Genomic DNA, 20,703 nt, shown 5'->3' on the forward strand with positions numbered 1-20,703 from the left:
ATTTCATTGCGCAAATTAACATAACAAACAAACATCAAAAGCATTCCGCACACACCCCGGACATCAACAAGAAACAAACAAATCACTCAAACCATAAAATCCATAAAGCACCTAAGAAGAATGTTGATAAATCATAAGTATTCCGAGAAATATATAAATGCATATGACGAATGTTTTGTTGTTGTTTTTTGTTTTTAAACAGCTATATTAAACCGACTTCAACATCTCACCAGTCACACCAAAATGAAAATATTAAGTAATCGTACAATAAGAATGTCTTTAAAATTAAAATTAAACGTTCATTACGACTGACAACAAAACATAATAACACTGACATTTAAACATACCAATATTTCAATAAATATGCTGGAGGTACTATCTCCAGGAAGTGAGAGTCTCGAAAAACATGACACCCATAACTTAAAAAAAAAACCTTTCAAACAAAATATTAAGTAAAAAATGAGTCAAAATAATCAAGAAAACTTAGCTGCTTCAGACTTAAATGAAAATACACCCATCGTCTTTCCCAGTAAAGGAATCGGTTCGTGTTAAGATCCCATCTCACATGGAAGAAAAACCGAACTGAAAATATACTAAATATACATTATACTTGCAAAATTATAAACATAAAAACAATGTAACCAATTATTTAACCATACATATGTTCATTAAGGGCGGGCGGGCGGGGTTATCATCCTTTCGTTTTCTTGTTCCATAATGTTTGCCTGTCAAATACACCCTCGAATGGCGACTGAAATAGATGTGCAAATCAAATATACCCCAAAACGAAAAACTCGTGCGCTTTCGCGCTAAAACATGCACACAAAACCCGTGCATTATTCGCGCTAAACCATTACCATAATCTCTCTTCTAAATAACACGTATTAAACCATACTATACCGTATTTATCAAACCGAGAATAATTTCATTTACTCATAGTTATGAGTAAATTCATTATTCTCTATTCTCAAAATACTATTACAGTCTTATCCTCTTATAACCCATATCATCATCATTATCATTATCATACAAATAATAAACCAAAGACAAAATAGGAGAGAGTGCTTGTATTTGACAGGACTTTCGAATAAAACAGAGAATACAAATAATATAAAACATAAAATGAATACTTAAATATTCTCCACCACGTTATATACCTCTCGAACTATGTTTTTACTGAAAAGATACAATTACAAACATTTGTAAAAGCAATAAAAATAATTCAATCAAAATAGGCACACTATGGCCTTCAACAACGGTCAACTGACCACACAAGCCAACTGGCTTATCAAAATCAGGCACACTCTGGCCTTCACAAACGGTCAAATGACCACACAAGCCAACTGGCTAATCAACATCAGGCACACTCTGGCCTTCACAAACGGTCAAATGACCACACAAGCCAAACGGCTAATCAACACCAGGCACACTCTGGCCTTCACAAACGGTCAAATGACCACTCGAATAGTGCACAAGAGAATTAAACAGATATAATAAAACAATATTTACAAAATTAATGATAAATATTAAAACAAATTAAAAAGATCATAATCATGATCTTAATAATAATAATAATAACATAGTAAATAAACCATGCCTTTATGTTCTTTACTACTTAATATACCATTCGAACTGACACAGTCCAATTACTGCATTGCAAAAATAAACTTGCAAAGATTGTTTATTCCATGTGGACATGCGTTCTAAGAAAGTACGGTCAACTAACACATGCCCACTGGCTAATCAACATCTTACACACTCTAGCCTTTACAAACGGTCAAATGACCACACAAGCCATCTGGCTAATCAACAACAGGCACACTCTGGCCTTCACAAAATGTCAACTGACCACTCGGATAATACACAAGAGAATAAAACAGATATAATAAAACAATATTTACAAAATTAATGATAATTAGTAAAACCAAATAAAAAACATCATTATCATAATCTTAATAATAATAATAAAATACTACATAAACCATACCTCTTTTTTCTGCAATTCTTAATATACCATTCGTACTGTCCAGTTACTGCACTTTGTTCGAAGTTCCAGCTCACCATTCCGCTTCTAGCAGAGAATCAGTCATCTCATCAAAAATCTCCTTCCAAATACTATGTATTTCGCAAATGAACGCCTAAACTACTTTATCATCCTTTCGTTTTCTTGTTCCATAACGTTTGTCTGTCAAATACACCCTCGAATGGCGACTCAATAGATGTGCAAATCATATGTACCCCAAAACGAAAAACTCGTGCGCTTTCGGGCTAAAACATGCACACAAAACCCGTGCATTATTCGCGCTAAACCATTACCATAATCTCTCTTCTAAATAACACGTATTTAACCATACTATACCGTATATATCAAACCGAGAATAATTTCATTTATATACATTCAAGTATTTTGCAATAGTCTGATATGTTCTTATCTGCCTTGTTTTTGATATCGCTTCTCTTTTGCATCATATATTTTGCCCTGTTATATACTTGATGACATATACACGATATTTATTAACTATGTACTAACAACTCACGTTTCTTCTTTTAAATATCATAGAGTGTTGTCTTTGCTCTAATGGGACACGTCAACTTACCATTTAACCGGAAGCAAGGCTGCTGTGAAGCATTCCAACAACCAATCTTTTACTTTTTTTAAACTTAAAACGACAAGTTTTAAAACATAAGCCACACGAACTCCATTAGAAGCTACTTCTACGATACCCATATTTTGAGTATACTGTTTTTCCGCCAGCACTTACCAATACCACAATGCCCGTAAATCATTATTTTCTAAATCATCATATGTTACATTTTTCCATTCATTTTTCCATTCATATGTTTATTTTATTTTATTAGTAATCCCCCTTGGTACACGGCTCACGTTGGCGAGTATGAGATCCGACCACTACACCTTGTCTACAACTGAAAAGGCGGCATGGCTTCTACCCAACCGTCCTAGATATCATCCTCCCTTGTCAAACGACTCTCTACACTGATAGGACATGCCGCCCACCCTACTACAAACCTAGTTTTCTGTTGCTTATGATTAAGGTCTAACTCGAGTAATTTCTTCGGGATTTATGCAATAGATTTGAGACGGGTTGTGTTTTCAAAAATTGTGTGTGGAAAAGGTTATAACGATCTGTAAATAAGCAATATATCGCTTATTCCATTAAGGCTGAGAAAAGGGGAAACTGAACGCATAACAAAATGGGGACTGTAAATCGTATTTTCAGCAATGAAAAACATAAAATGCGAGTACTTCGCATCAAAATAATGACTGTGTTTTAATATGTTTGCTTGAGCTATGCATATACAGGTGATATAGCATTTGTCGAAGTGTTCATGTTGCTAAAATGTTCAAGTAAAGCGGATCGCGAATATACTAGTAGATGACGCAGAAAAATCTCGAGTTGAAAATGTATGTCTATTTTTTGGTCAGAAAACTGATATTTTAAAGTGGTCATATAGTGCATATAGTGTGATACAACATGCTATTTAGATATTACATATTAAAAAGTCCAAAAAATAATGTAGGTATAAAATACAATTAAACGCATGCTGTGAAATATTAAGATTAAATTGCATTTGTTTTTACCTTGAATTGATATAAATATCCATATTGAAACACTTGATGCCTGACGTGAAAGAGTCAAACCCGTTGCAAATATTGCCTTTCGCAGTTTAACAATTTTAGAACACTATAGCGTAACCTGTAGCTCACAGACGCCGAAGCATGCACATAACCGTCTTTATGACAACTACCCCGAGGTGACTGCAAGCGAGCTAGAAAAAAGGAGCAGGTTAACATCTTTTTAAACAAGGCAATAAAACAGTGTACACCCAGTTGTAACATTGAACTTTCATTTTTGAATACAGAAAAATGTTTTACTTGAAAACTTAAGAAAAAACAACTTCAAACTATAGTAATTGATAGACATAATTGAGGAAGAGTGCAGTGCACAAGAGGAAATAACACTCCGCTAGTTTTTAAGGGACTGTCATTTGTTATTTATTGTATTAAAATTTTGTCCGAAGCATATCATGAAAACTGAATGAGGTATACAAACGAAACTTCATCTGGCAAACTAAACGGGATATTCATTTGTTAGTTCGCTGGTAGATATATCATCGAATAAAAGTGAGGTGTTTTAATCCATAACTCCTGCTATCATAATGTAACAGTAATTTCAGTTGTTAATGTTCTTGCTAAAATTTTCTTCAAGGCATATCAAAACTTAAACTTGCATTTCATAGAGATGAAACTTTATATGTTTGATGCCGTAATTTTTCGAAAACCGGTTCTTGAAAATTCATGCGGATGGGAATTATTCCAGGCACCAAATTGGCTGTTCTAGTGTTTGGAATCATTCGATCATATTCAATTCATGAGCTATTGAACTTTTAGTTTGAAATCATAATTGCTACATTCGATACATTTTGCTAAATTAATATAAAATAACTTTAAATTAACTCAAGAAATATTGCTAAATACAGTTTTGAAAGATTTCTGCACGTCTTTGCACAGTAATGTAATGCCTTATATATTGTAATATGTACATAGAATATTATTAAATCATAGGCACATGTCCAAATCAGTATGAAAAATAAATTCTAAGGAAGACATTTTATAGGGAAGAAACACGTGTATTATGTACACACGTAAACGAAAATAAAAACTTCAACCAACCAAACTGTACTTATGGTTTGCAATGGTAGTGGAAACAAATAACTTCTTGTACTTTGCCTAATAGGTTTAACCGCATATTGCGAAATACAATTTGAGTACATTTATGTTTTATATTCCATTACATTTTATGACAAACATAAATTATTTATCATCTAACCATTTAGAATAAAAACAAACACATTTGTTTAGGTGTCATGACAAGCAGGGTATTTTATTTCTTGAAACACACGCACGGAGTGGGTGTTTGTATCTGACAGGGCTTTCTACACATAAATGCAAGAAACAAATCTTCTGACGATCGTATGTGTTCAATGAGCAACAGATATCGACCCCAACGGCACCGCTCAGTTGAAAAGTCTCGAGACGTCAGTAAACGTTGCGACATCCTTCTCATATATTTAAGAACTGAAACGATACTAAATCCATTCTGTAGAACACGTCGTTATACGTATCATTAAACATGCTCATGCGTTACATGTGAATAATTGAATATTTTTAATACCCATCAGACGTAAAGCCTAAACTCAAAATCATACAATTGCACAATTTAACTACACAATTCAAAATCACAAGCCCAAACAAGGACGCCACGGCCCTAACAACCGCCCGTCCGCCGCCGATGCCCAAAGCGCACCGAGGACGCCCCCTATGCCCATCCACAACGCCTATTTGCGAAAAGTACATAAAGTGAAGCATTAGTTTTGATAAAACAGCTGCGATAATTACAAGATTTATTCATTACCATCAATTAAGAGAAGTGCACATGACTTCACGTACACCCCAAACAATAATCGGTGGTAACGAACGATTCAGGTGTAACCGCGAGCGGGATACGCAACCCTACTGCTCATTTTTCATTTTTCTTTTAATGGCAGGGGGACGTATGAGGACCCATGGCTCAAGACAGTTCTAGGTGCCTTCATCATCTCCTGAAACCTCTAATTTTAGAGAAATCTACAAATAATCAGCTGTTACTATATCGTAAACGTTAAGTATTCTTTTTAGAAAACTATGTAAATCCCATGGTAAAATGTCCGGAACCAATGCCCCTTTCTATCTCAAGTCAGTCATCCGTCTGCTCTCATAAAACTCACTGAAACACATAAAACATAATATTAACATCAACACACAAACAGAGCATAAATAAATAAAACGATTTAAATCAAGTCTTCGCTCTACCCTGCTTGCCTGTCGAATGACTAAACCTACAAATCTGTGCACGAGGAAATCTTGATTTCCGCACCATTGGACATATATCACCTTCAAAAACCTGTATAACCAGTTTATTCATTCACACAACGATAATAAATACATTTAAGCAAACACAAACCAGTCTATTTTCTGTCGCTTACCTGAACAGTCCATTCAACTCGGCGAACATAAGATTGGTTTATAGATTATTGCAAGGTAAGGCTTTTGTTCGGTTAAACAAAAGTATGTGAACTTTGTTTAAGTTCTGTAAACAAACACAGATTTAAGATTTTCTAAGATTTAATTGTTTAAGCATGTATTTAACGCTGAAGTTAGTATTTAAAATGTTAATAAACTTTAAAACTATTTGATAAAACGTGTTCTTGACCAAGACAAATATTGCATAAGACGTCAAATCGTTTCACATTTAAGACAAAGAAATAAGACAATTTCGAAGAATTTTCTAAGCTCTAGTTTACATAATTATTTATTTTAGATTGTTCACGAATAATTATTAGAAAAAATATAATGATTGATAATCGACACATATCATTTGTATTCTCATATAATTGTTTGTTCAGCAATAGTAAATGTTTTTGAATGTATTCAGCTCAGAATAATAATTATTAATTTTCAAAGAAAATTATACAATTTTACTGATACAAATCTTTCTAACATTTAAAGGAACAGGTACGATTATTCTTAAATTATTTCTACTATATTTATTTTTCCTCTACAGAAAAAATGAAAACTTCTTAAATTTAAAGAAAAAGATACAGCACTCATAATAAATTGATCATATTTGTCAATACCATGACTTATTGACGTGAAAAGTCACAATTTAAATATTTTTTACTTACATCCATCGTCTTTAGATAAATGTTCATCTTATTATTTTGATAAGATTATAGAAGGTTTCATTTGTATTTAAATATAAATTTCCTCTCAATAATTGAATGAAAAAATAGAATGTTTCATTATTATATGTTATTATCAAACTTTTCACAGAAAGTTCTAAGAATATTAAGTAAGAATTAGTTTTATGATTTATTGACTCTTCATAAGAAAGATTATACTACTTTTTATACTATTTGTGTTTGCTTATGTGTTTTATATTTGTGTTGACGATTTACACGTCACGTATTACATTTATGTTATGTTTTTTATTCGCAATGTCGCCTCTCTTTAAACATGTACATGGATACGAAAGACCATATTTCTCCGACATCCAAAATTCATGATAAATACAAGTACAATGATACGGTTTTAAGTTTCACGCATGCAGATATCGACTTGCCTGTTTGACAATAGAATTGAATGTGCGTCCTTTTTTTAGAAGATAATTGCTATAGATGTCTTTCTTTTGCGTATGCTTTTGACATGCAACTATCAACGCTTCGTTCGATTTTTACTAAATTGTATATGTGTGCGTACTGAGCCAAAAGAAAATCATGCATACAAACATATTAATGAATCTTATTTCTAAACAGTGTTCACATTTTCTTTCGAACTAAACTTCCTTATTCAAAATTGCCTTATAATATGTTACCTGTAAATCTTTCAACAGACTCGCACAGTGATTGTCTGTTTATAAATGAATCGTATGAACTGAATTGATCTTTTTACAGTGGATCAATATGTATGTAGTTACAAACATGTTTATAGCCGCCCAATTTTCACACAGACACACGCATAGTGGTAACACTATAAGAGTGATCTTCGGCCGATACAAAGCATAAGGGGGTTAAATCGGTTGGTGGTAGCCTAAACACACATGTGTAAATAAACACTAATCTCACTATTATTTATCTGTAAAGTAGTGTGTTCATGCTGCTGCAAAACAACGCTCACAATAAAACAGGACTAAAATGCTGTAAAAGAAATCGTGCAACTGACTATGGCAATGTAATACTCCGAATGCTTGGTCAGCGACCTCCTTAACGAGCAAAAATTTTATTTTAATACATGCAATTAATACATGAAAAGGTTCGAAGAAAACCTAATTTCAGAACATTAAAGGGATCTTTTTACGGTTTGGTAAGTTGACAAAATTGAGAAAAGTTGTTTCAGATTCGCATATTTTCGGTTTAGTTATGATATCTGTGAGGAAACAGTATTGCTGAACATTTGCCATGGTATAATATAGCCATTATATGCATCTTTTGACGATTTAAAACCCTAAAAATTATAAAGCGTTGCAACGCGAAACGATTGAATAATTTGGAGAGTTCTGTTGTTGTCGTTTAAATTTGTGAAACTACGAAGATTGCGTATATAAGGTATAAAATACGCGCCTTATGTATGCTTGGCAGCATAGCTCATTTGGCTAATTCGTTTTTACTTCAGGATTCCGGGGGTCACTGGTTCGAGTCCTGCTGCGGGCTACTTTTTTTCCTTTTTTAAATTTTATTTTAGATTTTTTATTGCAGCTTTTAAAATTTAATGTTTCCATTTATCAATATAAAGCATTTAATGACAAACTTCAAAACATGCCAAAATCTGTGAAAAGGCTCTTTTATGACAACGAAATTGTTTTGATGAGTAATATGGCAGGAACTATTAGATGAACTGCAAAGCTAAGATGAAGTTCATTAAAATACACCCATAATTTTCGAAACAAAACAGCGTCGAAATTAGAATTCTTAAATGTTAACACAGTTTTCGTTTTTCTGTAAATATTAACTCACTTAATCACATAAATTCTAGATAAATACAATGTTATGTTTTTGTGTTTAAATGATTACACTTAACGACGCATGTAAACATTATGTCCATGAAAAATATCAATCCGACATGTCGGTATCGCCGTTAATTCAAAATAAATATGTCGTAATGACGTATATAAATTGGTATTATTATACTTAAACATGATTATGTTATGTTAACCTTCCGTTTTAATAACATTGACCCCACGTATGAATGTTATGTAACCGTCGTGCAAGAGATTTACAATAAGTCGACTATATGGTTTGCGTTTCGACTGGCGAAAAAATATTTTGACCTGGATAACGTCTTTAACGGAATCGGGAATATACACATTTCTAGTTTCCAATTTTACATTTGGATGCTAGTAAGGTTAAAGTTGAGGTCGCTGTTGCTAAAATAGAACAATGCTTATCAAGTGGTTTTCAAGTAATAACGTTCTATTTTATAGAGCAATTTAATGAAACTGAGATAGAAAGTGTACAAGGTAACTCTTGTTTGGATTATATTTGAAGTATGTTAAAGGTCAAGATCAATATCACTAAATATAGAAAAAATACAGGTATTGCACCGAACGGTTATGTGTAGGTAGATTAAATGCATACCAAGCTTTGCTTTATTTCAATGGCCCATTGAATCAGGAAAATGCTTCAAAAAGTTATAGAGAAAATGTTTTGCTCAATAACTCAGTTTCAATGGAGTATTTTCACTAAACTTGTGCGTGAAGGAAGCTTTTAAGTCGTACTCACTTGGGACTTAATTCAATGCCAGTCGGTTCGAGATCAATGTAAACTACTAAGAAGACAATTGAAAACCTTTAATAGGGGGTGGCGACACTTTTATAAACAAACATTTCAATACAAAAGTTCATATACATACACATTTTATATATATTTACATTCCTATGAAAAGGAATCCATTAGTCAAACGATAGATAGTTAGATAAAATTACGTATATTCGAACATTGGTTTAATTTATGCAATTAGAAATATAGGCGAGATAAGACATTTAACTATCTTACCATGTAAAGAGAAGACTAACAGTACTTGACAGTATTTATAGCGAAATCGAAAAGGAGTATTGTCTATAAGTAAAGACGGCGTGGCTGTGTTGGGATGTAAAAAAATACGATAGTTTGATGGGGCATGCGAGTTCATTTATTAGCTATTATTCATCCAATCCATGAAGGACTCTGAATTCGGATGATGATTATTGATAAGTTCCGCTTTTTTTGTGATGATTTTTTAATTGTTAACAGACCATCTGAGAGAATACTGGACATATTTTATTCTCGTGTACATCTTTAACTTTTCCTATAATGTAGTAAATTGTAAGCATATTAAGATTACAATCATGCGTGTGTTTTGTTGCCAATGGTTATGTCATGCACAGTATTCATAGGTGTATTTGATCCATTACCATTGACTATCAGTTGATTTTACCCAAGATTGTTCATGAAAAGGCGTTCAAAGTAAAGTGCTCGATGTTTCAACCTCCTGTAAAAACAAGCTGAATGGGGAGTTCATTTGGGTTAATTTTTCTCAAACACTTGTGCAGATACAATGAAGTGAATTGTTGTGTTATGAGTAAATACCTAATATCTGCATTATTTAAATCCTCTAGGTCAACGTTTTTGTCATAAGGGTATAAATATATATATATATTGATCTGATTATTATGGAACTTATTTTACTACATTAGTTTATGTTCACTGGTGTTGCATATATTTTAATTTTTGTAAGATAACACAATTTAAAGCGTTCCTTTGTTTATAATGATGCATGTATAAAATAACTTATTTGATCCAGTTGGCGAGTATTACACATTTTATATTTAATTTGATGATTTTGTAACCCCGCAACATCATATATTATATCAAGGAAAGTTTTGGATTGGATTTACGATTGTTTTGATCAATATGAATTTGATATGTGATATCGATGTGAGACTAATAATTTTCAGGCACAATTTCTAAATAACAGGCTTTTAATGCTGTCTTCAGCCTAGCACCAATACAACAATCTATTTAACTATTAATAACATTATATTACCGTACATTTATCAAGTTTTATCAGGCGTAAAATGTAAGTGATCATTTAACAGCTTCTTTATATTGTTGCCGCTATGTGTTTGTTAATTTCAGCATTTCATATTTTCCTTTTTTATAATATTCCAATTCAACAATATTGAACATAATTATTACATAATGCAACTTCATTTGTATAGACAGAGGTCGGCGAACGACCATATACTATAGATTAGTGTTTGTATGGTTTTCACCGTGTTAAGACTATGGTCTAAACGAAACAATAGATGTATTCATGACCACGTTTCTCATTTTATACATTGGCGATACCGATAAGCTGTAGGTGCCAAGAATAAAAGTAAATCATGTAATAATGTCTTCGTGTTTTGCAATCTGTAGTTATCGTGATCATATGATAACACTCATATAATATAATGTGATATTTATTAAGCAAATATAAAAGTACATGCTGCCAGTGAATATCATATTCAATGACCTACATGTCCACAAGTCCATAACTGTGTAACATTTGATCACTGTGTACTAGTTTTTAATATTTTAATTATACTTGGAAAAAAGTTCTTTTCTTGTATCTGTTTATCATCGTAAATCATCTAATTTAAAAATTCGATAAGTAGTGGTGCCTATTTTTAATACATTTACTAGTAAAAAATGGATAATAATATTAATAATAATAATAATAATGATAATCAATATTGAAATAAAAATATTAAGATAACGAAATTCCGTTCCTCTAAATTATCATGCATTTACCGTTTGGTTCCCCTCGGAAGTAATGAGCGAGGTGACAATGTCTCGATGGTTCAACCAACTAGACATCTTGATACAAATGTTATTATGCAATCAGTATATTTTTGAAATATGATACTGAGCTCAGTGTTCAATTATCAGCTTTTAAATCAAGTTTGATGCATTGATTATGTGAACGAAAACACGTACGCGTTTCTATTTTATTGCTCTCAGTGGTTACTTTGTCTAGTCTAACCGAATAGGGAAATGTACGAACTGTTACTGCTCGGGTCATGAATAATCAAAATATGACTGCTCTAGTCATTATGGCTGTTTGGACACGAAGCAGACCCAACAAGTTACTTATGCACTCCACAAAACATTTCAATGTTAATCCCAAAATAGCGCTGGAATGTATAACTGTATACATTTATAAACCCAATTAATAAGCATCGACGAGAACATAGTAAGATCATAGAACACCTTCTAAAAAGTACAACTTGCATACAAATTAATGAAAAAAACAACAACGTATGTTTGTTCTAGAGGAAATAATGGACATTTTCTTTGTTAATCTGTTAATTGAGACAAATCAATGGGAATCGTACGTAAAAAGTGCATAAGTATGGGTTAAGCGAATTCAAATTGTGACAATTGTTGAATGTGTTGACATTTGTTCCTTCAAGCTGTCATGTTCATTTAAGTGATATTATGGGCATCTAACAGTATATAGGTGTCTATCGCAACCGTTGATTATTTTTGTGTTTTAACTTCATATACACTTATATTTGTAAATGTAGCATCAACATAATAAAACAATATCCCGGAAGGAGAAACAATAATGCATTTGAATATCAACCGTACTTTCGTTTGACAACTGATCATGCATGTACGATGTGAACATTAATTTAGTTTAAGTGCATTTTCGTTCATACGACACAAAGACACAATTTTGTTTTACGGATCATTTCGGCTTAGAGGACTGGGTGGGTCACGTAAAATATCGAATGTAAAATATATTTTTTGTAAACAACTGGTAGCAAGATGAGCTGCAGATAATTGGTCAGTTACCACATTTTAACTAACTCTTTTGACCTGTTAATTCTTTTCAGCTCAATTCAACAGTGATAAATACCCATAATATCACTTTAAGGTAAACGTTTCATTGTTTTCACTGTTATATTGAATTTATGACTTTCGATCAAAACTATTCTTTAAAAAATCCGTGCATGATGAGGCTTTGTGTTGAAAGAAAAACGCACTATTAAAAGAGATATTAAAAGGAAAGTTTGTCAAAATGACGGTGATTATGACTGTAACAAATAGAAAAATGATTATTTTCTGTGTATTTCCTAAACAGGTTCCGATGTACTCGCATATTTGGTGTATTTTGCTAAGACAACCCTTCTTTCCCAGTTAAAACGACTATGCGATATTTTGGTTTTAATAGTTTAAATATATTTAATTTCTATGAAATATTTAAATATGAAATTAATGCGCACGCAAGTAAATTTAATTATGGTTTTACACGCGTTTCTTCAAAATGAATTCTTTGAAAAACGACACTGTTTACTTATACGTGCCATATGTGTTCGACCTTATAGGTTAGTCTTCAGATGCTGTTTTCATAACAGCTTTATTGCCATGTGTTTGAGCCATATTAACTAACACCGAATTTAGATTAAGATAGTTTATAAATACATCGATGCATTGATAGTTAACTATATTTTATAGAATGACCATATTTCTTTGTTTACTTATAATAAAAAACGTATCAATTAATCGTTTTAACAGTATTCCGGCTCTAACAACACTAGTGCACCATAATTATGTGTGTAGTATTCAAATTATGCTTCTCGTTTTCCAATTAAGGTTTTCATTGTTTGTCGGTATAGGAACATTTGATAAAAAATGTTTATGGACGCGAGTTTGGCTTGTGATTAATTTTGGGGTGTGTTTGTCGACAAGCCTTCAAACCGGTTTAAACTCGCAATTGTTTGGATAGACTGTTCCAAGGCGGTGATCCTAGTTTAACAAGTAGTGAAAGTTACTGATGTACATAACTAGAATGGCACACAGAGTACAGATCACAATAAATATATTTTTGAAAGGCAACAATGTCACATCCGATTGCTAGGCAAGAGAATGAACAGCAGCTATTTTGTTTACGGGGATGTGCAAACACCACTTCTTTAACTAAGTTACCTTATTAAAATTCAGAAGGATCTACAAAGTCTTTTTTGGGAGAAAGTACACTGGCTTTGAGCAAGTTTCTGTGGCAGCTTGTTTTGTTGTATACAGACTATCAAGTATAATATGTCTAAGAATTGGTTATGGCATACTTATTAAAGCGACCTCAATGAGGATTTACCTTTAAATAAAGATGTTGTGTAAATGATGGTTAAATAAAAAAAAATATAAAACAGACACTATTGTTTTGAAGAATACAAAACAAGTACGATACAGTATAAGGCGTTATGCTAATTAAAATAGTCTAGTCCGTGAATACATTTAAGCAACTATAATGTCAATGCTAGGGTATTAAATTAATGACAAATAAATCACAATAATTACCATAAAGTTTTTTTTTCTGTACTGTGACTAACACAGGCAATCATTATCATATAATATGCGGCAAGTGTAACTTAGTTGAAGAATGAGAAAGTTACTGTCCTTTAAGTAAATAAACAACACAAACAAATGCTCAAACACTGCTTAATATAAATTATGCCTGCTTCTTAAATTATCTGTTTAAAGCTTTTTTGCCAATATTTAAAAATTTAATATAGCCACGTACTGTTACAACAACAACATGAAATGAAAAAGTAATTGAAACACTGAACACTGAAAAGCTGCTCTCATTTGATTATTTGTTATTACGGAAATCTAAGTATACTTCACAGAGATTTTCACATTGCAATCAAATACTCCATGGGTGATTTTCCATACTGAACTGCAGACACCTGAATAGCTTTACCAATATCATTTGTGTGACGTGTCTCAGTATTGTTCAATTCATCAGGGTATACATTCCAAATTTCACATAAGCAGTTTGCCTTCAATTGACAGTTTGTTTTCATTATATCTCGGCCAAATCTATTGACAATAACAAAGCCTGTTTGTGGAGTATGGAAGTGTCTTATTTCAAAATAACAAATTTGCGTAGTATGGAAGTGTCTAATTTCAAAATAACATGGTTAATATATTTTTTCTAATGGGTATACGTATTAAAAGTCAGTTTAACCTGTAAACTTCATGAGTAATTTTGCACCTAATACATAAAGCGCATACACATGCATGTATTTATGGGAATTGACGAAACTCAACATAAAGTAATTCAGCCTTGACATATGTATTTAACAATTAGAATCGAAACTTCATATTGAAGCCGTCATTGGTATACACATTAATATAGTCTAACTGAGAATACAATTATAAACAATACACTTCATTTCTTAATCCACTTGACAATATCAAACACTGTTTAATTGAAAATGCACTCCTTATATTGTAAGTCACTCAATTAATGAATCGACAGAGGTCAAAGCATTTGGATAAGATTTAGTGCTTTTTGTGCGTTACTTCAACTATTCGATACAAAAATATGAAAATGGAAGTTACTCCAGAAAATTAGAGCTATTCTCAAAATTACACATAGAACAAATCGAGGCTTTAACTTAAGTGTCATTTACTATTTATCTATGATACTGAATAGACGATCGTTCAATAGCTTGAATTTTAGCTATTGCTCTTTTCAAAATAAAAAGCTGAGTGCGTAAAGGTAAACTACGACTTGTTTAAGACAATACACCGTGTGATGCATGAGGAAGACCTGTTTCACTAAGTCCCAGCTCGGTAGTATAACCACAGGTGTTAATACCCGTTTCAGTTTCAGTTTATTTAAGCAAAGACACATATTGCAGAATATTTGATATACATACATATATATAAGCGATCAGAAGACAGGTAAACTATCAAGGATATTTTGTCGTATACATAAAATGCTTCTTTAATATCAAGATTATGCATACATTTTTTACTTGAAGTTGACATTAACGAATTAAATTTGTGTACAGTAGGCCATGAACATTGGCCTAGAAATTTTGACCTTATACAACTGTATCGTGAGCAACATAACATAAAGTGATATTCAGTCTATACTGCATTTTGTTACATAATTTACACAATCTATTATTTCTTTCTATATTGTTATACCTTCCTAGTTCTATCTCTAAACTATGAGAACACAATCTTAAACAAGGATTGATGTCTAAGTTTATCATTTGATTTATCATCCAAACACTTTTCAAGCAAAATTCAGTTATATATTTACAATAGCTATCTAACTTTGACATTAAATTAACATTATTACTCCACTCTTGAACAAATTGATATCTTAGTCTCGATTTAAATGAATTGTAATAATTTACACTGGGATCAAAGTACAATCTAATATCCCGTAAACCTAAACATATACATACACCAATTTAAGAAAATTAGCAGTTAAACTTAAAGTTTAGGTTGGGTAAGAGCTCGCAAATATGAATCTGTCACTGACCTTTATGCACGAATATATGGCGTGATTGCGATTGCAGTTTATTTTAAAAAATGCCAGGTAATCATATGTATATTCACCCAAGACGTATGCGTCTATTCAATATGGTTCCGCCATAATCACTTAAGCGTGTAGTTTAAAGTCCCTTTTACAATTTTCATTCTGTCATTTCAATTTCTTTTTACAACTAGAAGCTCCTATGTAATCATTTCTTTTATTGCGAATTACATTTGTGATTGTGACACGACCGGTCTCTGTCGTTTATTATTGTGGTATTTAAAGTGTTGCATGTTAATTTTTATTAAGACAAAGTATCGAAACAGGTCATTTGCGACGTTTTGTTTTTTCTGTACGTCAAACAGTACGCATTCAAGAACATAATTTCACTTGTACCATTTTATTACAAACACCAGATAGCGTTACATATAATATCAATTATGCTTATTTTTATAGAACAAAAGTTGGGATACGGTTGACAATGGCGAGTGATCAGCCGTCTAAGTCCTTCAGCGACCAAGGTAGGTGCTGTAACTGCTACATTTGTTGCTACTACTATTACTACTACTACTACTACTACTACTACTACTACTACTACTACTACTACTACTACTACTACTACTACTACTACAACCAGTACTACGACGACGACTGCTGCTGCTGCTGCCGCCCCCGCTGCCACCACCACCATCACCACCACCACACCAACACCACCACCACCACCACCACCACCAACCACCACCACCACCATCACCACCACCCGCACCACCACCACCACCACCACCACCACCACCAATAACATCAACAACCACCAGCACCTTGACCTTCAACTTTGACAATCAAGATTGACTATTGCCTACTGTGTACGCATCAATAAACTTTTCATTTTAGTCAAAATTCATAAAAATCCTTTAATGGTTTCTGAAGATATGGAACATACTCGAAAATGGAGATTCAAATCAATTATGGCTCTTGCCGTTCAGATTTAAGTCGGCATATATGAAGCATGCCATTGGCACATCTTAATGAATGAATTATTTAATTCACGTGTAATTAAAACCCTCCAACTGGTATAGGATATATGGAGTGGAAATGAAAATGCCGGCCGAACAATTCATCTTTGAAGAACGGACGTGAGTCGACATGACTGACTTATGCCTTCGCTATATCGTCTCAATAATTAATTTCATTAACGTTGTATGACAATCTTTCCAAAGGAATATGATACATGGCGCGGACAAGAGAATGTAGGATCAGCATTTTGACTTGAAAACGACCTTTACTTTTATGGAAGGGAAAGACCGCCAATGTTATATATCACCAGAAATGTTGCACGTGTTGAGTATTCAGCCGATATGTCCCATGTTGCAATTATAGATTAAACATACATGTCAAATAATATCCGTTCAAATAAACAATATTTGATATTTAATGTTTCAATTTTCAACAATGTTAATTTTTAAGGTGGAGACATATCAAACGTTCATCTTGTTTATTGTCCAGTTGAAACTGTTCCATGAATAAAAATTAAATGTTCAAAATGTAAAATATACATTTACTTTTATTTTTAAATCGCATACACAACGCACAAAACCTTGTCACATCTCTAACGCTTCTTTACAAAGGTGAATGCTTAAGCATACAAATTTGCAACAGTAACTTTAACGAGCTGCCGATTTCCACTGTGGGCATGTTAACACGTCTAGATTAGTAATCGCGTATCTTTACATCTTGCAATGTTGCAAGTTGACATTAAACCATTTGGAAACAATCTCCACGCAGAGTTGTCGTTCCTTGCTCTCACATACAACTCTGCGAAAGGCTCAGCCCTCCATTTTGTCTATAAAATAGATAAAACCGAACAAACGCATTCAACGTATATTTGATTGGATATTTTAGATCGCATGCATTTAATTAAGAAATATGACTTTTAAATGTACGATAAATCGTGCAAAAACTTGCGAGTTTTAATGCAACTCTCTTGAATTACTTTATTGTCCATTTACGCAGATGGAATCATTCCACGCACTTCACAAATGTAAACAATTGAACATATTTTTTTTGAGTGACGTTAGGAATTGCTTCTACGTGTGTATGTATGTTGGTTTCTTAACATATAAAACCATACCAATTTTATAATAATGAATTAAGACTGATATAAGATATCATGGTATGAGATGGTTTTCTTTAATGCAGTGAATGCAATGTAACCGTCGTGCAAGAGATTGTTTAGTATTCTGTAACCTCAATGATGAACGCTTGGAATGATCATGACATAAATGAGACGCTTTCATACCAATAGTCCGTTCGGAGCCCAACACAGAGGTGAATGTAATGTAACCGTCGTGCAAGAGATTGATTTGGAAAGTCTGCATGAAATCTACACGCGGTGGGAGCGTCAAAATTAGTTTTCGTCTTAGCCAGGAACCAATGCCTCGCGTACGGGCCGGGAACCATTGTAAATGTAAACAATGATTCTTCTGGTGCACAGGTGTTGGGCGCGTGGCCAAGTCACTTAAACACTATGTCATAAAACAACATTTTCCATCATTTTGACCAAAAATATTTTTCTAATATAATATACATATATATATACAAGGTAGGTATCTCTTGACATAGGAAAATCACCTACATAGACATTTTTGCATCAACATCGGTCAGATGAGAGCCGACCTAGAATTTCTACGAGTTCGAGAAGTGTTTTCTTGTAGTTTATGTTTGCAAGTAGCCGTTCGTGGTCATTTTTCGTCACGAGGCAACCTTCCCCAACAAAATGGTTCATAGTTTATGAAAATCGACCGCAATTTAGGCTTACAAATGTTGATGTAGGTGATTTTCCTGTGTCAAAGAGATTCCTACCTTGTATGTGTATATTACATCAGAAAAAAAGTTTTGGTCAAAAATATAAAAATGTCGTTTTATGATATATTGATAGTGTTTAAGTGACATGGCCACGCACCCAACACCTGTGGCTGCTGCTAATGACAATTTGTACCCTAACACCGGTTGACTTGAAAATGCGTTGTAAAATGTTGAATTGTGATTCGTAAACTTGTATTCTGTACAATTGTATAGTGTACGCTTGTTAGATGCTGACTTGAAGCAGATTACTAAAACCGATCGTACAACTTACAAAATATTCAACATGCTAATGTTGTTTGTCATCAACTTACTTTCAGAAGGATCTATTATATTTGATTTATTATTATGACTACAATATTAGATATATGAAGATGTAGGCTTTATATATGCAGTATCTTCATTTTCAGATCTGAAGTTTAAGAAGTTACATGTTTGTTTTTAAACATTTAAACATTTTGTAGAATCGGAACATACGGCATTTTACACTTTACAATGGTACAAAACATATATTAAAATGTTGCATTAAAAAATTTCTCTGTTAAACAAATGAGCTGAATATTCAACACATGCAACATTTCTGGGGATGAATAATATTGGCGGTCTTTCCCTTCCATATACTTTGAGCAAGCGTAACTGACTCATGCCTCTGCGCATCGTCTGAATTTGGCTCATTTGAGGCCAAACATTTATGAAAATCCGTCAAAGGGTATAGGATTTTGTGCTTATTTTTCTATTCTATCCATTTCTAAATCTTGACTTTATAATTATTATTTAAAACATAACGTTGTATCATATTGTTGTTTATAACAGATCCAGACAGTGTCTTCACGAAAACAAAGCAGATGTTGTTAAACAACATGACTAAGGTCCTTTCTATGGCGAATGAAGGTATATATGTTTGCGGTATTTAGAATGTTTCAATTAGTTTTGGAGTTTCACTATTCCTTCATTTGAGCTCACCTCATCATTAAATTCTCTATATGAGCTTTTATGGCCAGTCAAAATAAACTTTCTATCGTCCAGATCTTCCTTCCAAAGAAGTGTTTTCTTAAACCACTTGGTGGATTTTTATCAAATTTAGCAACAATGTTCCTGGTGTTTTGTTTTTATTAATTTTAAGCGACTGGAGTAAATCTCTTTAGAAGTATGATTGACATTTTGAGATAAAGTTGTCATCTTCTTTAAAAGGACTCCTAGGTCATAGCAATCATGTTTCTTCAGTGACCCTCTACCAAGGTAATACATAACAAACCGTATGAACATAATTTGAATATACGTGGCTGTTTATTCGATAAGACTTTAAACATAATTTAAACCAAAGTCTTTAAAACCAATGGTTTCATTTCAAAAGCACTTTCAAAACAAGTTCCAGTGTTGAAAAATTACCAAAACTCAATTAATTAAAGATATTTTAAATCATTATGAAACATAACCAAAAAAACATTACAGTTGACATTTTATTTTTAATGGTTACGTTGAATAATAATAAAATATTATCCTTAAAACTGATCGGACTTGTATATAATAAACAAACGTTCCTTCGCGAACCATATACCAATGATATTTACTATTATAAAAAAATTCAGTGCCATTGTGGATATTGAGTCCGACTAGCGATCGGGAGTTCATATTTTCGATCGTTTTGATGGTTCTTTAGATTAAGACCTCGCCAAATAGGCGACATAAAAGTTCTACATAGAATACCTACTAAATAACGCTAAAATCCTAAAGGTTTTGTTTAATAGAATCGGGCTAAAATTTAAACAAAAGGTTAACATCATGCGTGCGCGGTGGGGGCGGGGCTAAATAAAGTGACAGTAACCTTTGAAGTAATAGGGGTATTCCACTACGACCCGATTCCCCACGATTTGTCCCGATTTCCAATATTTTGAGGTCGGGGACATTCGTAGTTCAATCGGCGAAGG

The 20,703-nt window shown here is 32.9% G+C and overlaps 1 long non-coding RNA gene across 1 annotated transcript; it reads left to right on the forward strand.

Annotated features, from left to right (window-relative positions):
- The first annotated feature begins 6,038 nt into the window (after window positions 1-6,038).
- On the forward strand, window positions 6,039-19,630 carry LOC127864876 (uncharacterized). Its single transcript, XR_008042335.1, has 3 exons — window positions 6,039-6,100; window positions 16,373-16,437; window positions 19,589-19,630. It is a non-coding gene; the product is annotated as an uncharacterized LOC127864876 (long non-coding RNA).
- Window positions 19,631-20,703: the final 1,073 nt, after the last annotated feature.

Source organism: Dreissena polymorpha, chromosome 1 (genome assembly GCF_020536995.1).
Source record: "Dreissena polymorpha isolate Duluth1 chromosome 1, UMN_Dpol_1.0, whole genome shotgun sequence".
Lineage (NCBI taxonomy): Eukaryota > Metazoa > Mollusca > Bivalvia > Myida > Dreissenidae > Dreissena > Dreissena polymorpha.